Consider the following 8,872-nt stretch of genomic DNA (forward strand, 5'->3'; position numbering starts at 1 on the left):
ACTTAGTGTTTTCCTAACTCTGTGCAGTTAGGCTAGGCACAGGGTTACTTGGTGTTTGCACTATTGACGTTTTGGGCTGGGTAATTCTTTGTTGTGGAGGATCCCTTGTGCATTGTAGGGTGTCTAGAGTATCTCCAGCCTCTACTCACTAGTCGCCAATAGCACTTTCTCCCCAAGTTATGACAATGAAAGATGTCTGTGTCCCTGGAGGGGGCGGGGCATAATTCCTCCCCCCTAGCCCCACTGAGAACTATTGAGAAGCTGCCTTGCCTCAAGTTGGGTCTAACTTGAGAATTAGATGGTATAGACTGGCTAACTAAAGTAAAAACAACTTTGATGTTCCCTAGATCAGGTACTGTGCCAGGCCCCAGGGATGCAGACGGAAAAAAAAGTCAGTTCCTTAAAGTAAAAAAACAAATGGTAGTTACACAAGCTTCAAGCACGTGAATTCTGTAACAACTTTAGTTGCTTCTGTTCCTTGAAAAGTGGGCTCTGCTTGGGCTAACAAGGCTGCTACCATATGGCTTGTTGACATTTTCTGCCTAATCTAGCTCTTTGGACACCTTTATGTAGCATCTGAACCACTTGTGGGACCCCCAAAGTACCATACTCTTTCCTTTGGACTTTTGTGCAAAATGCCCTTGCTGTCAGGCATCTCTTTTGCTGACTTTTTTTTGGGGGGGGTTGAGGAGCAGCGTGCTGCGTGACTTGTGGGATCTTAATTCCCTGACTAGGGATCAAACCTGAGCCCTCAGCAGTGAAAGCGGAGTCCTAACCACTGGACCACCAGGAATTCCCTGCCTAATTTTATTTCTGATGCTAAATCTTGCCAATGGAAACACTGAATTTGTCTTTATCTACTGGTTCAAGGACCAGCTCAAAATTTCTCATACAATACTCGTTGGCCAGTTTTGGACGTATTAGTTGGTGCTTTCCTTGTCAGGATTATGTGTTCTACAGGTCCTTGGGTAAGAATCTACCCTAGTCAACTGGGTCCTTTTGTTCCCCCCGTCAAGGCAGGCTAGAGAATGTATCAATGAGCTGAGATCCTTCCGTGGTTCAGTGTTCATTCTTCAGGCAGCTAATTCAACTTGGCTTCAAGCGATTTCCCTCTTTTTGGTACCGGTGGAATCTGGCTTATGGTCATCTCTACTAAAAAGCAATTCTGAAGTCCATTTTCTCTAAATTCTTTTGGGACTGGCAAGTGGTTTGAGTTTCCAAGGGGTCTGTCTAGGTCATGGGTGTTTGGAGGGGTTCAAGCTGGTGAATTAAAAAAAGTGGGGGGAGGAAGGAGATGGGATGGAAATTGAGGAGCCCAGAGCAATCCTAGAGAACTCCAAACTCTGGAAGAGAAGCTTTATTGATGTTTGTGGTCTTTAAAAATCCAAGGAAATTTTTCATTCTGGTCGAGTCATATGCCTGTGACGGGCCTACATGAGTTCGTTCAGTGAGTGCTGAGATGCTGAACATGTTCTAGGCCCTGGTAGTATCTTCTGGGACAAGGCAACAAGGCCCCAAGTGTCATGGAATTTACATTCTGGTGGAATTGCCAATTAAAGTATTTAGGGAACAAAAGATCTGTATGGCTTCAGATTTTGTGACTTCAGCAATCCCAGGGCCTCTCACATCTCTCCCATAACCTCTAAAAATTTAAATGTGAAGTCTTTAATTTAGCAATTCTACTCATATAAGTATCCTAAAAACAGACTTGCTTATGTGTACATATGCATACAAGGATGTTTACTGCAGCTATGTTTATATCAGTGAAACATTTAAAACCGGTACATTTATACTTGAGTATAATGCAGCCATTACAATGTATATGAATTAGATCTAGTGTATGTACTGACAAGATCTCCAAGACATTCTGTTAAGTGTAACAGAACAATACCCAACAACCCAATCCCCAATAAGCCCACCCTTCACCCCTGCCAGTCAAAACTATGTTGTGTGTACAGTTAAATACATAGATTGAGGGGAAAAAACTGGAGGAGTACACACTGAAATCGTAGTCATGGTTAACTGGAGAAAAGTAGGAATTGTGGCTGTTTACAGTATACATGCAAGGAATAGGGTGTTTTGTGCAGTTTAGAATAATTTTTTAAAAATAGTAACAGGAGTGACACTATATGACACCTGGGAACTGTATAACACCTGGGAGAGGAGCTGTGGGGTTTGGCTGCAGAATTCCAAGATAAGGCCTGAAGTAACAATTAGCAGCTTGTAAAGATTCCAGTCTCCTGACTCAGGGCACTGTGAAAGTTGTTTAGACCACAGAGTGAGTGGCCCTGTGTGGTTGTCGGGAGAGCGTAGAGGCTGGACCAGAAGTCCAGAGACCGGTGGATCTGGTGACTGCCGTGTGGTAGGAGGGAATAAGCCCGGAAGCAACTGCGGAAGAGCTCACTAAGAGGTAGGGGAGACCTGGGTCCTGTGTGTCGGCAGATGGGCACTCTCTGAGTGTCTGGATTGGGGGTGGGGGAGCACGCTAAATCAGTCTGGATCGTAACTGTTCTGGTTGGTTTGTTGTGACGCACCTTTTTCTCAACAGTGAAGGGGGTATAATCCAGAGTCCCAAGTTGGGCTGGCTGTAGCTCAGCGGTTCTTTCGACTGCATTGTGATTCAACCATCCTTCCGAGGGTGGTTCAAGACCTGCGGGTGCTATCTAGCCCTTTTACCCGTGTCCCAGCCTTCTTCATTTTCCCATTAATCCCTTTTGCTATACCAGCTTTCTTCATTTTCCTAGTGATCCTGCTTCGAAAAATCATTTTGAGACTCCTCCTCTGACGAGAGCACCAAAGCGACCAGGTTTCCAGCGGGTATTCACCTCCCATTCGACTAGGAACGAGGGTTCGTTGGAGAAATGGCTGGTGCTAGGACTGGGGCAGGAAATACAGAGATGAACCTAGAGCATCTTTGATTCACCTAGTAGTTCTAGGAAGTAAGGAAGTGCTAAAACACACCCCCCCACACACACAAAAAAAACCCAACCCACTTACTTTTAAAATTACTTTTGACGTTAAGTAATGTTTGCGTTTTTGTTCCAATAGTTATCAGTTATACTTGTATTTTTTCTAAGTCCTCAAATAACTTTTCCATAGGTGGGAAATTATTTCGTTTGTCAGCTCTATCTTGACTCCCTCTTATTACTTATATAACGATCAATTATTTTATTCCATTTTTCCCTTTCTTCCCTTCCAGTTTGAGTCATATTGTTTTTATTTTTTTTAAATTTTTTATTTATTTATTTTTTTTATAAGAGAATTCTTTTTTTTTTTTTTTTTTTTTTTTTTTTTTGTGCTAGGCGGGCCTCTCCCTGTTGTGGTCTCTCCCATTGCGGAGCACAGGCTCCGGACTAGCAGGCTTAGCGGCCATGGCTCACGGGCCCAGCCGCTCTGCGGCATGTGGGATCTTTCGGGACCGGGGCACGAACGCGTGTCCCCTGCATCGGCAGGCGGATTCTCAACCACTGCGCCAGCAGGGAAGCCCAGTCATATTGTTTTTAGAAAACAATTTGCATACTCTTTTCCCACTCTTGTCACCACCTTTATTTTACTTGCAGATCTACAACTTATTAGTATATTTAATACTCACCATCATGATGAGTATTAGTTGGATGAAACTCATTCTCTAGTAAATTCCTCAAACGAGGCTCCTAAGTACAGCATTCTGAGTTCTTGCATATTTAATACTGATTTTTTTATAGCCTTGGTACTTAAAGGACAGATTGGCTGGATATAAAATCTTGGTTCTCACTTTTCTTTTCCTTCCTAAATGATTTGGTCGTTTTGCCTGAGGCCTGGAGGATTTTTTTCTTTCAAATCTAATTGATTTTCTAAGATACCTCACAGTTGACCATTCGTATCAATTTTCTTTGGTCCTTGGGAGACCCTTTCGAAGTATAGATTGAAGTTTTATTTCCAGAAAGTTTTCTTGAATATTACATCTGTTTCATTATTTTGTTTTTCTTCTACAGGGACTGTAATATATACTGGATCTTCTTTGCCTCTTTATCTAACACTTTCTCTCTGATCCTTCTTACTGATTTCTTAATTTTATGTTTATTTTCTTAGCTGTTTTAATTCCTTCTGTCAAAACCAGTTATTGTATTTTAAGTAAAATCTCTTCCCCTTGGACATCTTATAATTCAGTCTTTTTTTTTCCTGAGATGATTTTTCTTTTTGATCAGTTTCTTTTGATTTTGACTAACTCTTGTCTTATATCTTTTTGTTTTAGTCCATTTTTGTTCTGAGTTATTTTTCTGATTCACAGTATTTTTTCATATCACCAAATGACTGTTTAAGATTATTTAAATCAGGTTGGAGTTTTCTTGTCTCATGGTTAGTTTTGAAAAAAAAATTATTCATTTTTTTGTTTCTTTATATAATATTATACCTACTATTTTCTGTTCATTTTGAAATGTCTACTTTCCAGTTTCAGCAGTTGCAAATGAGGCAGGCAGTTGCGTGTTTTATCAGGTTTCTTAGTTTGAGAGTGCCCTCTTCTGTTGGTAGAATGGAGTGCATTTTTTCCAAATAGAAGGCACTTTTTTGCGAGTGGAGCCCAGGTTGATGTGTCTTCTGATTTTGTGACTCTCTTTCATTTCTCTGGTAGTCTTCATTTTCACTCCTTGTTTCCTTCTTTCTCTTCACCATCAAGCCCTCAAGGGACACCTGCCCTTCAAATCATCTCTTTCCTCCAGGCAAGATGCCTTTCAAAGATTTCTGTTTCCGGTCTCATTTTCAAGAATTTCTTTTAGAGTCCTCAATTCCTCTCATCCACCAGGTCTCAGACCTATTGTCAGCATTTCTCCACTCAAGCTGGGACTCTTTTTCTGGTGGTGACTTTATCTGTCTTCCACTATTGGTAGGATTCTGCTGCTTTCTAATCTTCTTTACCATCTTGGCCTCTCATCAGTAGCATGACTTTGTAACTGGATCTGCTGATTTGGGCTGTATAGTTACCACTTTATATATAAAATGAAGTTTATAATATTCTCTGTCTCCAAATTATGCTGCAGTCATATGTGGTTTTATTGTTTGTTTAGGGGTTTTTTTCTACACCAAATGGCTTACCGGTTACCTTAGTTCCCCAACCAGGGATTGAACCTGGCCCCTGGCAGTGAAAGCACCGAATTCTAACCACTGGACCGCCAAGGAATTCCCTAGCTTTCCTTTTTGTTCATTTGTTTGTTTTTAGGATGGGTGGAGAGATTCAAATTTAGCTCGCTGGCATTCTGCAGGAACCTGGAAGCCAGGTCATTTTTTCCTTAAACATTTTTTTCCTTCCAGTTTTATTGAGATACAGTGGACATAGAGCACTGTATAAGGTTAAGGTGTACAGCATAATGATTTGACCTATGTACATCATGAAATGTTTACCACAATAAGTTTAGTGAACTTATACATCTCATATAGATACAAAAATAAAAGAAAATGGAAAATTTTTTTCCTTGTGATGAGAACTATTAGGATTTACTCTCTTAGCAACTTTTATATATAACATAAAGCAGTATTAATTATATTTAACATGTTGTACATTACATCCCTAGTACTTATTTGTCTTATAACTGGAAGTTTGTGCTTTTGACTACCTTCATCCAATTCCCCTCACTCCACCCCTGCCACTGGTAACTACAAACCTGACCTCTTTTTCTATGAGTTTTGTTTGTTTTTGAAGTATAATTGACCTACAACACTATTTTATTTCCTGGCACACAACATAGTGATTCAACATTTCTGTACATTACAAAATGATCACCACCACCACCATAAGTCTAGTTACCATCTGTCATTATACAAAGATATTATATTATTATTGACTATATTCCCCACACTAAACATTTCATACCCATGACTCATTCATTTTGTAACTAGAAGTTTGTACCTCTTAATCTCACTAACCTATTTCCCTCATGCCCCTGCCCCACTCCCTTCTGGCAACCACCTGTTTGTTCTCTGTATCTATGACTCTGTTTCTGTTTTGCTGTGTTTGCTCATTTTTTTTTTTTGCTTCTTAGATTCCACTTATAAATGAAATCATAGGTATTTATCTTTCTCCGTCTGACTTGTTTCACTTAGCATAGTACCCTCTAGATCCATCCATATTGTCACAAATGGCAAGATTTCATTCTTTTTATGGCTTAGTAATATTCCTTTGCATATATATATATATATATATATAAAACCACATCTTTTTGTTCATCTATCAATGGGCTCTTAGGTTGCTTCCATATCTTGGCTATTGTTAATAATGCTGCAGTGAATGTAGGGGTGCATATATCTTTTTGAATTGGTAGGGTTTTTTTTTTTTTTTTGATAAATACCCAGGAATGGAATTGCTGGGTAGTATGGTAGTTCTGTTTTTAATTTTTTGAGGAACTTCCATACTATTTTCCATAGTGGCTGCACCAGTTTACATTCCAACCAGTAGTGCCCCAAAGTTCCCTTTTCTCCATATCCTCACCAGTATTTGTTTCCTGTTTTTTTTTAATAATAGCTATTGTAACAGATGTGAGGTGATATCTCATTATGGTTTTAATTTGCATTTCCCTGATGATTAGTGATGTTAAGCATGTTTTCATGTACATGTTGGCCATTTGTATATCTTCTGTGGAAAAATGTCTATTCAAGGTATCTGCACGTTTTTTATTTTGTTTATTTTATGAGTTGTATGAGCCACTACCTATTTTGGATATTCACTCCTTATCAGATATATGGTTTCCAAATATTTTCTCCCATTCTGTAGAATGCCGTTTCATTTTGTTGATTGTTTTTCTTGCTGTGCAGAAACTTTTTAGTTTGATGTAGTCCCACTTGTTGATTTTTGCTCTTGCTTGTGCTTTTGGTGTCATATCCAAAAAATCATTGCCAAGATCTATGTCAAGGAGTTTTTACCCTATGTTTTCTTCTCAGAGTTTAATGGTTTCATTGCTTACATTTAATCTCTTGTTCTGCCTTGAGTTAATATATGTGAATAGTGTAAGAAAGGGGTCTAATTTCATTTTTTTGCAGGTGAATATCCAGTTTTCCCAGCACCATTTATTGAAGATGCTATCCTTTCCCCATTGAGTATTTGTCATTCCTTGTCAAAAATTAGCTGACCACGTAAGTGTGGGTATACTTCTGGGTTCTTAATTCTGTTCCATTGGTCTGTATGTTAGTTTTAATGCCAGTACCATACTGTTTTGATTACTATAGCTTTGTAATATAGTTTGAAATCAGGACGCATGATGCTTCCTGCTTTGTTATTTCTCTAGATTGCTTTCACTTTGGGGGTCTTTTGTTGTTCCATATGAATTTAGGGATTTTTTTTTCTATTTCTGTGAAAAATGCCATTGGAATTTTAATAGGGATTACATTGAATCTATAGGTGGCTCTGGGTAGTATAGACATCTTAAAACAATATTAACTCTTCCAGTCTATGAACATGTGATGTATTTCCATTTACAGTAAATCCCGTACATATGAACCTTCAAGTTGCGAGCTTTCAAAGATGCGAACATGTGTTTGCATGTCCAATCACATAAATTAGTTCATGTGTCTGGTGTACATTGTCACGTGTGTGCATCCTCTACAAGTAGTTGTGCTTTTGTGTAGTTTACTGTACAGTAATAGTAGTACAGTATCTTTATCTCAAGCCCAGGATGTCTGAAGCAAGCATAAAAGCAGCCACGATGTAGCTGATAATGTACTGTACTTTTTAGAGTACTGTACTGTAAGATTAAAAATGTTTTCTTTATTTTTTTGTTTGCTTGCTTTTTATGTAATTTGTGTGAAAAGTACTTTAAACCTATTACAGTAGGGTAGTATATAGCCAATTGTGTTAGTTGGGTACCTAGGCTAACTTGTTAGACTTATGAACAAATTGAACTTACAAATGTGCTCTCAGAATGGAACTCATTCGTATGCAGGGCACTTAACTGTATTTGTGTCTTCTTCCTTCTTCAGTTTCTTTCATCAGTGTCTTATAATTTTTAGTGTATAGGTCTTGTACTTCTTTAGTTAAATTTATTCCTAAGTATTTTATTGTTTTTGATTTTTAAAAAAAATTTTTGGCCACACCATGCGGTATGTGGGATCATAGTTCCCTGACCAGGGATCAAACCCATGCTCCCTGCATTGGAAGCACAGAGTCTTAACCACTGGACCACCAGGGAATTCCCTGACCCTATTTTAAATGGGATTTTTTCCTTTTTCATATAGTTTATTGTTAGTGTATAGAACTGCAACTGATTTTTTATGTTGAGTTTGTATCCTGAAACTTTACTGAATTTGTTGATTAGTTCTAACAGTGTTTGAGTGGAGTCTTTAGGATTTTTATATAAGATATATAAGACCATGTCATCTACAGAGACAATTTTACTTCTTCTTTTCCAGTTTGGATGTGTTTTGTTTCTTTTTCTTGCCTAATTTCTCTGGCAGGACTCCAGTACTATGTTGAATAGGAATGGTGACGGTGGGCACCCTTGTCTTGTTCCTCATCTTAGAGGGAAAGTTTTCACTCTTTCACCATTGAGTATGATGTTAGTTGTTGGCTTGTCATATATGGTTTTAATTATGTTGAAGTATGTTCCTTCTATGCTTGATTTGTTGAGAGTTTTTATCTTGAAAATATATTGAATTTTTCAAAAATTTTTTGCATCTATTGAGATGATCACATTCTTTCATTCATTTTATATGGAGTATCACATTTATTGATTTGCATATGACGAACCATGTTTTCATCCCAGGGGTACATCCCACTTGACTTTTTTTTTTTTTTTTTTTTTTTGTCATGCCTCTTGGCTTGTGGGATCTTACTTAGTTCCCTAACCAGGGATCGAACCCACATCCTCAGCAGTGAAACCACAGGGTCCTAACCACTGGACCGCCA

Source organism: Kogia breviceps, chromosome 4 (genome assembly GCF_026419965.1).
Source record: "Kogia breviceps isolate mKogBre1 chromosome 4, mKogBre1 haplotype 1, whole genome shotgun sequence".
In the NCBI taxonomy this organism is placed as follows: Eukaryota; Metazoa; Chordata; class Mammalia; order Artiodactyla; family Physeteridae; genus Kogia; species Kogia breviceps.